The 13,549-nt window shown below is 43.0% G+C and overlaps 1 long non-coding RNA gene across 1 annotated transcript in view; it reads right to left on the bottom strand.

Moving 5' to 3' along the window:
* LOC310849342 overlaps positions 1 to 13,549 on the bottom strand; it is a 431,248-nt gene that overhangs the window by 163,780 nt on the left and 253,919 nt on the right. The window lies entirely within an intron of this gene.

Here is a 13,549-nt window from a genome sequence, read left to right as displayed (position 1 = left end):
CCTTGCTCCTTAGATGTTGTCTCCGTTGCTCTTGAAGTCAACCGCACCGAAAGCCATTGAATTGTGTCTGGATCCTGCCCATTCATAAACGTTTCCTGCTGACTTGTCAATTAGTGACCTCCCCGTCTCCATCTAGCAAGGGTTGTGGCCTTTGTTCTGTGTGTCGTGCCAATCTGTTGGCACAGAATAAATGCCAAATAGCCGGAGTCATCGTAGAAAACGGCCAACGCAGCCAAGTAAAGGTCAGCTTCAACATTTGAAAGTATACTCGGAAACCCTCCATCCATCTGTGTTGTCTGTTTGGCTAGGTTAATCAAGAGCCTGCAGTTCCAAACATTCAAAGTTATCAAGGTTTCAGAGCACGTTCCCACCCCCCACCCCAAAAAAAAACCTTCATTGGGGAGTGTTTATAAAAATATGTCCCAGGGGCATACGCCCTCAGGTTTTTGTGCATTGCAACATTTTGTTCCAAAGTGTGATTGTAATTCCTCTCCCTGGGAGCACTCAGCTAATTCATTCTGGAGGCCCGTTCTTAACCTGAAACTGTTCTTAACTTGAAGTACCCCTTTAGCTAATGGGGCCTCCTGCTGCTGCCGCGCCGCCACCGTGCGATTTCTGTTCTCATCCTGAAGCAAAGTTCTTAACCTGAGGTACTATTTCTGGGTTAGTGGGGTCTGTAACCTGAGGTACCACTGTATTTTATAGCAGTATGGAAGAGGATTTGCAGCTCTGCAGATCAGAAATGTATTCCTCAGTCCTCCATCCCATTCCAGATGACTTGCTATAAACCAAAGATGAAGAGACTTTGGCCCTTCAGATGTTGTTGACTCCAACTTCCAGCATCTCTGACCATTGGCTCTGCTAGCTAGGGGTGATAAGACTTGGGAGGCCAATGTTGGGGGGGCACAGGCTCCCCATGCCTGAGGGGCCCTATGCCAGTTCAGTTCCCCCTTTTCTTCTACCTTCCTTTTTTTTCAGCTGCCTCATCAACAATTCATGATTCAAACTGCGTTCACTCAAACATTTGACTCGTAGACTTGGGTGAGTGAAAGTCTCTCCAAGTTGTAACATGACTTGGGAATTCAAAAGGTATTTGGGTTAGATTAATATAATTTAGTTTTGCTTGGTTAGTAGAATGTGTTTAAAAGTGCATAAAAATCATTGAAAATGATTGCCAGGTTCTTGCAGTTATATATTGTTACTATTTAGCAATACCTAAATTAAAATTCTTTGGCTTTTGGAAAGCAGCTTATGTGCTTCTTCATCAAATGTAGACTTAGCAAGCTAAACGTTGTCCAGTCACAAAAATAATAGCAGATTTGAATTCCTCACACTGAAAGAAATATTTTTAAGACCCCCACAGTGGAGAAATGTGCAAAAATTTAGTTTCACCTCCTAAAATGACACAACTTACAGTGCCATCCATATGTTACATGCATGCAAGAAGAACCCTGTATGTTATTAGTTCCATTTATTAGTTGCCATAGGCGACTTGGAACAAGACTGGTTAAAAACATCCAATATTGTCAGCACCAATTTTAAATGTATAAAAACAAAATGACAACAAACTGGAAAGGCCACAGAACCTACCTTTTCAAGCAAAACAACAAGCAACCATCAGAGTTCTACTGAATCCAGTTTTTCTTCAGGAAAATCACTCTGTGTGTCTGTTTGTGTGGTTGTGTTTGTGAGTTTTCTCTGCCAGGAGTGGGGAGGGGAGAGGCAACCAGAAGGGACAATGCCCACGGCACTCTCTCAAAATTACAGATTTGCCTATGGGTCAGGAAGGGCCATGTGGTGTGCTGAACATGCCTATACCAGAACATCCCTGTTTTGCAAAAGAGAACTTGTAATGCCTCGCTGGACAGTGAAATGCAGATTTTTGCCAACTGATAATAGCAAAGGGAGTCTGAAAAGAATCTTGGACAATTAACAATGTTTGATAAGCTCCTGACAAAGTGTTTTGACAAAGAGGCTACAGGCCCTGTGGTGCTTGCCAATGGATTTTTTTGGGAACTGCAGAACTATATAGCTTCAGTAGTTGAGCAAGCAGCACAAAGTGAAGTCTCACAGCTCTGAAAGTCTAAGGCCAGTTAAAGGATATCTGTGAAGGTTACAGCAGGTAGTTCACCCTGAAAAACGGAGCCATCACAGCAAGTTCAGCATGATCCAGACATATCAAGAACACATAGAATCAGAGAATTGTAGAGTTGGAAGAGTTGTTTTTCTTCTGCCTTAGAGCAGGAATTGTGGTTAAACAAGACCAGAATGGCAACAAAAAAATATGGACTAGTGAGTAAAGGGGGGCGGGGTCAGAAAAACAAGCAACATACTGGTTCTAATATTAATATGTAAAGGTAAAGGATACCTGACAGTTAAGTCCAGTCACGAACGACTCTGGGGTTGCGGCGCTCATCTCGCTTTACTGGCCGAGGGAGCCGACATTTGTCCGCAGACAGTTTTTCCGGGTTCTGTAGCCAGCATGAAACCAGAGCAGCGCATGGAGAAACCAGAGCAGCGCATGGAGAAACCAGAGCAGCGCATGGTGAAACCAGAGCAGCGCATGGAAACGCCGTTTACCTTCCCGCTGGAGCGGTACCTATTTATCTACTTGTACTTTGGGGACTCCATTTCTTATATGCAACCAATGACAATTCCTGCTCTTCTTCCTGTACTTTAACCAGTTAACAGTTCATAAGAAGTCCTATCCTAAGACTGCTAAGTTTGCTCATGAGCATTTGGTGAGGGACTTAATTAAAAGTTATTTGAAAGTCCAAGTATACAATGTCTAGGAGGTCACCTGTATTGACATGATAATTAGCATGCTCAAAGAAATCTAAAAGGTTAAAGATCCACCTTATTTACAGAATCCACACCTCCTCTTTAAGAAGATTTGTTCTTCTACGTGCATCAAATATATATATATATATATATATGCTTTCGTAGATTTTCACGGGTACAGGAATGCAGGTTTTGGTGTCCTCGGGTGTCTTCCCGTGTAAAAGTTGGGGTGTCTAGGCGACGTTTCGACGAGGTCTCACTCGTCATCTTCAGGCTGGTGCTTTCGGCTTCTTGTTACTGGAACAGAGCGGGATCTCAATGTTTGAGTTCCTATAAATACTGTAGAGGGGGTGTGGTGTCTAGCCTCCAATGTTCTGGGCAGAGAGGAAGTTCCCAGGCTAGTGTGCCTTTTCTTCTTTTGTTCCTTAATTACTTGAGAGATACCTTGAGTGATTTCTTGAGTGATATCCTGAGTACCACTTAGGTGGGTCATTAGGTGTGGATTAGTTGCTAAAGTCTTTGTGTCTTGACCTCTTGAACTTTGTATATATATATATATATATATATATATACTTTGTGTCTTGACCTCTTGAACTTTGTATATATATATATATATATGCTTTCGTAGATTTTCACGGGTACAGGAATGCAGGTTTTGGTGTCCTCGGGTGTCTTCCCGTGTAAAAGTTGGGGTGTCTAGGCGACGTTTCGACGAGGTCTCACTCGTCATCTTCAGGCTGGTGCTTTCGGCTTCTTGTTACTGGAACAGAGCGGGATCTCAATGTTTGAGTTCCTATAAATACTGTAGAGGGGGTGTGGTGTCTAGCCTCCAATGTTCTGGGCAGAGAGGAAGTTCCCAGGCTAGTGTGCCTTTTCTTCTTTTGTTCCTTAATTACTTGAGAGATACCTTGAGTGATTTCATATATATATGCAGGTTTTGGTGTCCTCGGGTGTCTATATATATATATATATATATATATATATATATATATATATATGCAGGTTTTGGTGTCCTCGGGTGTCTTCCCGTGTAAAAGTTGGGGTGTCTAGGCGACGTTTCGACGAGGTCTCACTCGTCATCTTCAGGCTGGTGCTTTCGGCTTCTTGTTACTGGAACAGAGCGGGATCTCAATGTTTGAGTTCCTATAAATACTGTAGAGGGGGTGTGGTGTCTAGCCTCCAATGTTCTGGGCAGAGAGGAAGTTCCCAGGCTAGTGTGCCTTTTCTTCTTTTGTTCCTTAATTACTTGAGAGATACCTTGAGTGATTTCTTGAGTGATATCCTGAGTACCACTTAGGTGGGTCATTAGGTGTGGATTAGTTGCTAAAGTCTTTGTGTCTTGACCTCTTGAACTTTGTGAAGAGTTTTCCTGAGAAGATGGCTGTATTGCACTTAGTTGTGCTTTGGCTTGGCTTCGTGTATAGGGGCGAGCTGTGGTTTTGTGGCTTGTGTCAGCCAGATCTGTGTAGGGATTGCAGGGGGGTGCAGCATCCGGAGGTGCCACCATGGATTGGCTACTGGATGGTGTCAGTAATTCATCTGTGGAGAGGGTCTGGGTTTGGGTCTGGTGTGGTTGATTGGTGTTGGCGTTCTGTGTGCCTCTGGATCTGGTGTCAGTTTTTGTGGGGAGGGCTAATTTCCAGATGTCTGGCAAGCGGGATGTGTCGTCACGCTTGTTCATGTTGTGAGGGTGTTTCTCTATCTCGATGGCTTCCATGATTATTCTCTTGTGGTGATGTTCCGTGTTAAAGAGCAATTTGGAATCTGCAAAATTAATTTCGTGTCCTGTTTCTTTCATGTGTTGGAAAAGAGAGGAAGTTTTTTCTTCTTTTTTGACGGCATTCTTGTGTTCTGCGATACGTGCATTTATTCGTCTGTTTGTTTGTCCAATGTACGTGGCTGGGCAGACTTTGCAGGGTATTTCATAGATCCCTTGGTTTTCCAACTGGATTTTATCCTTGGGGTTTCTGAGGATATTGGCTATTTTTTGGTTGGTGCAAAAGGCTGTTTTGATATTGTGTTTATGGAGGATTTTGCTAATTTTATCTGTAGTGCCCTTGAAATCTACGAAAGCATATATATATATATATATATAATGTTTTCCATTAGTTTACCCAGAGCAGACATTATGTCAACTCATCTTTATTTTAATAACATTAATAACCCTCATCTCCCTTTTTTAAAAATGGTGTTTGTCCACTTCCTGGTCTTCTGGTGCGGAGACTGGTCTAAGGTACAAGTTACATGTTTTTATTAGATGATCAGCAATTTCACATCTCAGTTCTGCCTACCATGCAGATTCCTAAGTGGGGAATAACCAATATATGCTGAAGTCAGAACTGCTATTCTGTTGACATCTAGAGGGAGCATTGCTTTAGCAAGAGTGATAAAATTCTTCATTCAGGCTTCAGTGGTTGATAATGATAACACTAATAAATGCAACACATGATTTTCCAGCATAGATACGGTCTTGGCTGTAATGGACCATGCACCTCCCCTCCCCCCCACTACCAAGGCTTTTAAAGTATTAAATGTGATATTTTGTACCCCTTCCTTTCATTAACCATGTGACTTGGCTGTTTGCATTCCTAGCTGATCCAAACCCATCTCCCCCAGTCTGAGACTGGTTCCAATGCATCCCTCACTGCTCAGTTCTATAGCATTTCTTTTTTGGTTGGCTCTCTTTGGAAGCGCCAGCCAGAGAGAGGTGGTCTTTTGTTGTCTTGGAGGATCTGCTTTCCAAAATGAATTTTGCTAGGCTGCCACGTGGACATTTAAGAGGATTGGCTTGACTTCTCCATGACCAGGTGCACTGAATGAGCAGGAAAATTCTGTAGGGAGAGAGTACCATCCATTGGCATTAAAATATTTAAAATCACAGGTGGGCAAACTGCAGCTCCCAGAAGCCCTTGGAAATAACCCGTTATTTCATCTCATCAGAGTTCCTTCCTCTTGATCAGTTCCTTTTTATTATTCTTTTTTTAACAGTCTACTTTCCCTTCTTTCTATCCAGTTTCAGAACAATCGGAAGGGGCGGTGTTTTATTTGATAAACCGCCCATTTTATTTATTTATTTATTTTTATTCCTGATTGGTATGGCTTGGGAAAAACTAATAATAATAATAATAATTATTATTATTATTATTATTATTATTATTTATTGTTTATACCCCGCCCATCTGGCTGGGCCTCCCCAGCCACTCTGGGCGGCTTCCATAAAAACCAAAAATACAGTAAAATATCACACGTTAAAAACTTCCCTGAACAGGGCTGCCTTAAGATGTCTTCTGAATGTCAGGTAGTTGTTTATCGCTTTGACATCTGCTGGAAGGGCGTTCCACAGGGTGGGCGCCACTACCGAGAAGGCCCTCTGCCTGGTTCCCTGTAACTTTGCTTCTCGCAATGAGGGAACCGCCAGAAGGCCCTCGGCGCTGGACCTCAGCGTCCGGGCAGAATGATGGGGGTGGAGACGCTCCTTCAGGTATACTGGACCGAGGCCGTTTAGGGCCTCCCAGCAGTCATAAGAACAAATTAGGTAGGAAACAAATTACTTTGACTTGCTTTCTGGAGCAGTTGCCGTATTGGTCTCTTGTAATAAAAACACAAAAGAAATAAACCCTTACTGGAAAGCAACCTGATCAAACTTAGTTCAGAATAGATCTGCATAGGCTTGAGAACTGAAGCAGGGTGCTGTCTTGCCTGTCCCAGATCAGGAAGGCATGTGTCCGATAGTTAACTCTTTACTGACAAGAAAAACACTTAACAGAAGCTTCCATAGTGCTGCAGCTACATACACTTCTAGCCTCTATGCAGTGGTCTACAGGTCTGGGTCCTATAAAGCAGTTGCATCAACAGTGGGGTGCCTCTCCTCTTCCTGCTTATATACCCTGCTCTGACAGGATGCATCACTGCAATCTGAGACTGCCCCTGCATTGAAGTTTTCATTGCTCTACCCTTTTCATGCCCCTTCTGGTTCTAGGAGACAGCAGGGATGGGGAAGATGAGTTTATGGACTCATCTGTCAGCTGAACAGCCTCTTCTTCTTCCAGTGCACCTGGTGCAACTTCCTATGCTTTGTTATGCCTTAACTCTCCCTCCTTTCCTGGCTCCAGCTTTGCAGGCGATGCCACACTCCATATATCACTGGTCCCCTCTTATGGGCACTACTCTGGACCCCTGCCTCTGCCAAACACTCTGTAGAGCCCTGCCAGTCCCTGCCAGGTGTTGGGCTTTTGGAGACAGAAACCAGAGTGGAAATTGCTGGTGTTTGTTTATTTGTTCCAGATCTGGGATGCAAATCAATCCTGCTAATACAACTGGTATTCACTGCTGTTGCTTTCAGTCCATCATCAATACACAGTTGATTATAACCCTTCCCTGTTTGTATTGCACTGAAATGAATGGAATGGGATTGCCACATTGCCACTGTAACTTATGTAAGTTGCAGCATTTTGCCTGATCAGACAGTGAGGCAAATAGCATCATTTTTGGCAGACGAAATGCAGTAGAACAGAAACAGCGCTGCAGGCGAGAAACGCAGAGTGAAATGAAAAACAATTCCTTTTTGCATCACTAGTGGGATGAACTTTGCTTAACTTAGTTATTCCAGACCACTTTTGTCTCAGGCTCTGCCCATCACCAGCCATAGACTACCATTAGCATGCAGCCCTCTACAGATCACCCATAAGAGGGAATGACAGGTGAGGCGCTGCCCACCTGTGCTTCTGGCCAGAAAGCTGCTAGCCAGTCAGTATATCTATTGGGCGAGGTGGCCTAACATTTTGCTCAATACAGGCCAGCTCCCTACATTCTTTTGGTTGGAAATACCACTTATCATGGGCCGCCACCTTTGCAACATTCGTGTATTGCACATGCCTTGTTGAGTGTGTGTTGGTGACAGCTTTCCTACTGCTCATTTTGCATTGAGTACTTTGTTTAAAAGCTTGTATATATTTCCCTATTTCACTTTTGCTTCAAACAACACTTCGGCAAGACTTCCCTCCGACTTCACAATTTGTTTAATACTCCCGCAGATACCTTTCCGGGGGAGCACAGGAGTTACCTAAATAAATGAATAAATAAAGCCCGAAGGCAACAATTTTGTTGGCAGTGGGTGTTGCTTTTCAGCTCTGAACTGGCACCCAGATGCTTCAAGTAATCCAAGTCTTCTCTTTCTGTAATAGAATTGAAAGATAAGCTATATAACAAGATACTGTTTTGATTGAAGCCTTCTCTTGCAGTTTGCAGGGGAGGGCGATGCACTGAGCCAAGAGTGGCTGCCAGGGTGCTTGTCCAAAGTCCCAAATGGACCCCACCCAGGGCCTGGTCACATGACTTTATGCTTCCAGATTAGTTTAGTCAAGGAGATTCCAACTAAACATCAGGAAAAACTTTATGACAGTAAGAGCTGATCAGCAGTGGGATGATCTCTCTCCCTTGGGAGGTTATGGACTCTCCTTCCTTGGAGGCTTTTAAGCAGAGGTTGGATGGCCATCTGTCATGGAGATTCCTGCATTAAATGGGGTTGGACTAGATGACCCCTGGGGACTTTTCCAACTCTACAATTCCATGATTCTAATAGCTATATCTGGTTTTGTAGAATGAATTTCTGTTCTTGAGATCTGAAGGCATGCACAAGACACTTGGAGGGGCGGGTGTGTTAAATAGTGGGATCAAGGAACATAAGAGATAGCCCTTGCTAATGAAATTAGGAAAGCGTCTGTCTATACAGAATCGACACATGTAGAAAAATGTATTAGATTTTTTAAAAACCAAGACAGCAGTGCATCCAATATTATATCTGTTAAAAGCAATTGGGCCCAAGATTCTCGACCACTACCATATGCAGAACTTACATGTAGGAAGTCAAAACTACCATGAATACTACAATCCCATGCACACTTAGTACTAAGCGTTATGTTGCTGTTGCTATTATCAATTTCATTTACGAATCGCTTCCTATGAAGCATCTCAAAGTGATTTCACAATACACTATATCACAATTGCAGATATAAAAACAATTTCAAAGCCAATACAGATGCCGAGCGGGATAAAAATATCCACTTAGAAGGCTTATTGAAAAAGGATTGTCTTCAACAGACGTCCAAATGACCACAGAGATGGCAACTGTCTGATATGTAACAGGAGGGAGTTCCAGTGGATCGGTGCTGCCACACTAAATGCCTGATTATGGCATTTCAGGAGCTCCTACAGGATGCTATCTACAGGGTACAAATTGGAACAAAGAGGAAGCATAATCTTTCCCTACCGACTACTACTCCATTCCAACCCCAACAGCATTCCCTCAATGGGATTCTAGAAAGAGCAGGATGGTCAAATAGCCATCAGTCAGAATATTCAGTCAATGCAATCTAGACCTTCATGTTCTGAGTTCAAGAACATGCTCTGAGTTCAGCTCTGTATAATTAATTATTATTGGTTTTTATCCCACTGAAGAGATCAGTTTCTGGCGTCTTGTTGGAGGGAGGGAAAGGGGCAAACTATTGGGGTGATGTAGGATGGTAGATCTCACACCAGACTGCATCAGGCTAAGCTAATAAACCTCTCCAGTCAAGCATCTCTCTTGAAAAGCATGACATACCCCAGAAGTTTAAAGCTGATTCCATACCCTTGTTTGAGAAGTTCTGACTTTTACAATCTGTTTTCCTTGCTTATCTTTGCTCGTAATAAAACCCATCTCTCAACACGCTCATGAATCTATTCGTAGTGAGATCATGCATTTCTAACAAAAGATTACAAGCAGGCTTTCTTCTGCACCAGACATTTTACTGTGCTGAACACTGACTAAGATGTTAATCACTGCTCTGAAGACCTCTCTCTTTTTTGACATTGTTGGGGGTATCCTCGTCAGCTGTTTTGACTCCCCTTCCCCTTGGAAAATGGCACACTTCTTAGATGTTAGTATCCTTTTCTTCCTTAAATAGACAAAAGAAGTTGGAAGCACCTGTTAACTAAAAAAGAGATTGGCTATTAGTCTAGACATAAAAGAAATATATCAGGACCTGCACCTTCTTCCATACCCTTAGTTTTGTAGACAATCACAATACCATCATGCTATCTACTGTATTTTTCGCTCTATTAGACACACTGGACGATTGGACACACCCAGTTTTTAGGGGAGGAAAACAAGAAATAAGAAAGGAACACAAAGCATCCTGAGCTATGAGGGAGCGCTCCTCCGTCTTCGCTCAGGAGGCTTTGTGGGGATACCCCTGAAGGCAGGAGAGCAAGCAGGATCGGTGCGCACCAATCCCGCTTGCCCTCCTGGCTTCAGCGAAAGCAAGCCTACTGGCTTTCCTCCCTGCCTGCCTTCCCGGGGGCTTTTAAATCGCCCCGGGACAGCGGAGAATTCCTCCGCTGTCCTGGGGCGATTTTAAAATGCTCCTGGACGGCTTTTGAAGGCAGGCGGGGGGGAGCAAAGACTTTTGCCCCCCGCCCGCCTTCAGAAGAGGTCCTGGACCTCTTCTGAAGGCGGGCGGGGGGCAAAAGTCTTTGCTCCCCCCTGCCTACCTTCCCGGGAGAGCGGAGAAACGCAGCGCTGCATTTCTCCGCTCTCCCGGGAAGGCAGGCAGGGGGGACAAAGACTTTTGCCCCCTGCTGGCCTTCAGAAGAGGTCCAGGACCTCTTCTGAAGGCTGGCGGGGGGCAAAAGTCGTTGTCCCTTCTGCCTGCCTTCCCGGGGGCTTTTAAATCGCCCCGGGACAGCGGAGAATTCCTCCGCTGTCCCGGGAAGGCAGGGGGGGGAGCAAAGACTTTCGCCCCCCGCCGGCCTTCAGAAGAGGTCGGGGGACAGAGTGTCCCCGGACCTGGTCTGAAGGCGGTTTCCATAGGAACGCATTAATTGATTTTTAATGCATTCCTATGGGAAACCGTGCTTCGCAAGACGAAAAACTCGCAAGACGAAAAGACTTGCGGGACGAATTAATTTCGTCTTGCGGGGCACCACTGTAGTTTCTTGCTTTCATTTTATGGATCAATGGTTTCGTTAGATAGTAAAATTCATGTTAAATTGCTGTTTCAGGGGTTGTTTTTAAAAGTCTGGAAGATTAATCCATTTTTCCTTATTTTCTATGGGAAAGCACATCTTGGTTTTGGAACGCTTTGGTTTTGGAACGGACTTCCGGAATGGATTAAGTTTGAGAACCAAGCTACCACTGTATGTGAAGATGTGTGTGTGTTCAGATGAAGGAAAATATCCTTTCAAATGCCCATGTTTCATATCTTCATAGTATTTAAAGTCATTATTAGTGTGATTCAATTTCAGTTTAGAACACTGTACTTCTACATTAACAATTTTGGTTTTCTGCCTTGTGCTTTTGGTAGTGGCTCGCTTCTCATGTTAGGATAGTAACATGTACATGAAATTTATTACAGTCAGAGACCAGCTTGTGATAGCATAGTAATAAATTCCACCTTTTAATAAAGGCAAGGGTAACACGTAAAGGCTCATTCAAATGCATCATTATACGTTGTATTCATTTTGTCTCATGTAAATAACCCATGAACAGGTGGGTTTTGCATAGACAAAAGAAAACCTTTGAGGGCCCTGAACCATTCAGAGCCTAGCACTCCACTCGCCAATGAAGATGAGTCGGAATTAAAAATTAGAGGAAGTGGTGAGGGCTTCAGTCTCCTTAGTGTTGATTTACACCTGATAGAAGATCAAAACAAACGGGGTAGTCTTTGTGAAAATGTTCTATATCCTTTATTAAAATGGAATAACTCAAACCTGTTTTCTTAAATAATAAAAAAGGTCAGTATTACAGAGTGGTATTTTTAGAAATGAGCCGCTTTTTGATAGGGAAAGTATGTTGGCAGCTTCTCGCAGTGTTTACAACAGCATTCCACTTTAATCTCATTTTTAAAAGGGGGAAAAAAAGAATCTTTAAATTATTACACAAGAGCGCTTTTGTTGACTACAATCAAGCAGTGATGTGAAAATTACGCAATCCAAGTTGCTTTAATGCTTATTTGGCAGTTATATAATAGGCCTGGATCCAAAGAATGGACATCTGTGTGCAGGGAGAGGAGCCACAGACATGGCTAGCGCTTGTTTAGCTGCAGCAGATCACAGCCCACAAAAAACAAGCTGCTTTTTAAGAAGTGAGAGTAACTGATCCATCGCAGTATTATCACTCAGGTATGCATACTTTCCTTCTCTAGAAGGTAGAACCTGGAACATGGTTCACCCTTCCATCTTACCATGTGTCACCTTTTATTTTCTCTGAACTTTCAACTCCCAAGTGGATATTATTTTTATTATTATTACTGTTTATAAAATCAGCTACATGGTTCCTAGTGTGCTTTCAGTGCATGTTGAGTTTCATTTCAAGAAGTGTGCATGCACACAAAAGCTTATACCCAGAACATGAAAGCTTATATCCAGAACAAACTTAGTTCGTCTCCAAGGTGCCACTGGACAATTTTTATTTATTTTGACTGTGTCAGGCCAACACAGCCACCTACCTGAATTTGAAGGGCAAGATTAACTTCTGTTAAAACCTGAAACCTGAAATATTCTTGTTGAGATATGGCTAACAGAATAACTGTAAGAAATACAAAGGCGCCAGCTGTATAGCAAGAGTGGGGAAGTTGTGGCCCTGCAGGTGCTATTGCAACTCTGTGACTCCCCACCAGCGAGGTTAGGGGTTATGAGAGCTATAAGCCAGGAACATCTGGAGGGCAACATGTTCCCTACTTCTGTTGTATAATGGATGGGCATTCCACTAATCCGCTGCCTTTCCTTATGAAATCAGGGTGGCTATCCTGTGATCTTCCAGTTGCGAGGACAGCTACCATTATCTTGCTTAGCTGGTCTTGCTGGCTGGAGCCGAGGCAAGCTGGAGTCCCACAACTTTATTAATGTTTGTATGTATACCCCACCTTTCTCTCAAATTCAAGGCAGCTTACGACATCCAAAAACACCACTGCAAAATACACAGTCATAAAAAAACGATAGTTCAAGAACAATGGTTAAAATACCTTAAAACCAACATTAGAGTTTGCCATGTGGGCTTTTACCACTGTAAAAAGAAACCACCAGCTAAGAATTAGTCTTTCACAGCTGCCATGCACTATTTTCAGAGAGCTATCCCCAAGGTATTCCCTTGGCTAGCTATCAACAATTCAAACCCCATCAGTGTGTGTGTTAAGGAATGGGAGTGCAGCTGTGCAAATCACTTTACCACAATTGAACTACCTGTGTTGTTTTGTTTCTCATATATATATAGAGAGAGAGCTTTCATTTGAGAGTTTACATTATCCTGAATAATTCAGCATCCTTTGTAAATGTGGCCACCGTACTGTTCACCTCCAACTCCACATAATTTATGAAGTTAAAAAATACACATGCCCCTAATATAGATCCTGGGAAAAGCTCATTTCTTAATGCAAGTCCCACTGCACAAAAATCAGCAGCTTATGGTAGTCGTCATTATAGACTATATAGAAGAATAATTACACAGGTTGTATAGACTTCCTTGAAAGAGTAGCTCATCCCCATTCACTCTTCACACCCTTTGATTTTTATCCTGTTACCTGTGCAGTAAATAAACAAACATTGCTTATTGCCCTGATAATTTCAGTTTCCTTTTCAAGATATAACACCGCGCAGTAATCTACATGTAGATTCACCTATAATGGCAACAAATGTTTCATGATAATACTTTTTCTACCTGTTGCTGTGAAACTCTTGTGACAACTGCAACACATTAGATGTTGGCCACTGGTTTCTATAAGACAGGCTACTA

The sequence above is a fragment of the Podarcis gaigeae genome, assembly GCF_964106915.1.
Source record: "Podarcis gaigeae genome assembly, chromosome: 7".
Taxonomy (NCBI): Eukaryota; Metazoa; Chordata; class Lepidosauria; order Squamata; family Lacertidae; genus Podarcis; species Podarcis gaigeae.
Note: the sequence above shows the minus strand (reverse complement) of the source record. Positions and strands in the feature narration are given on the sequence as shown.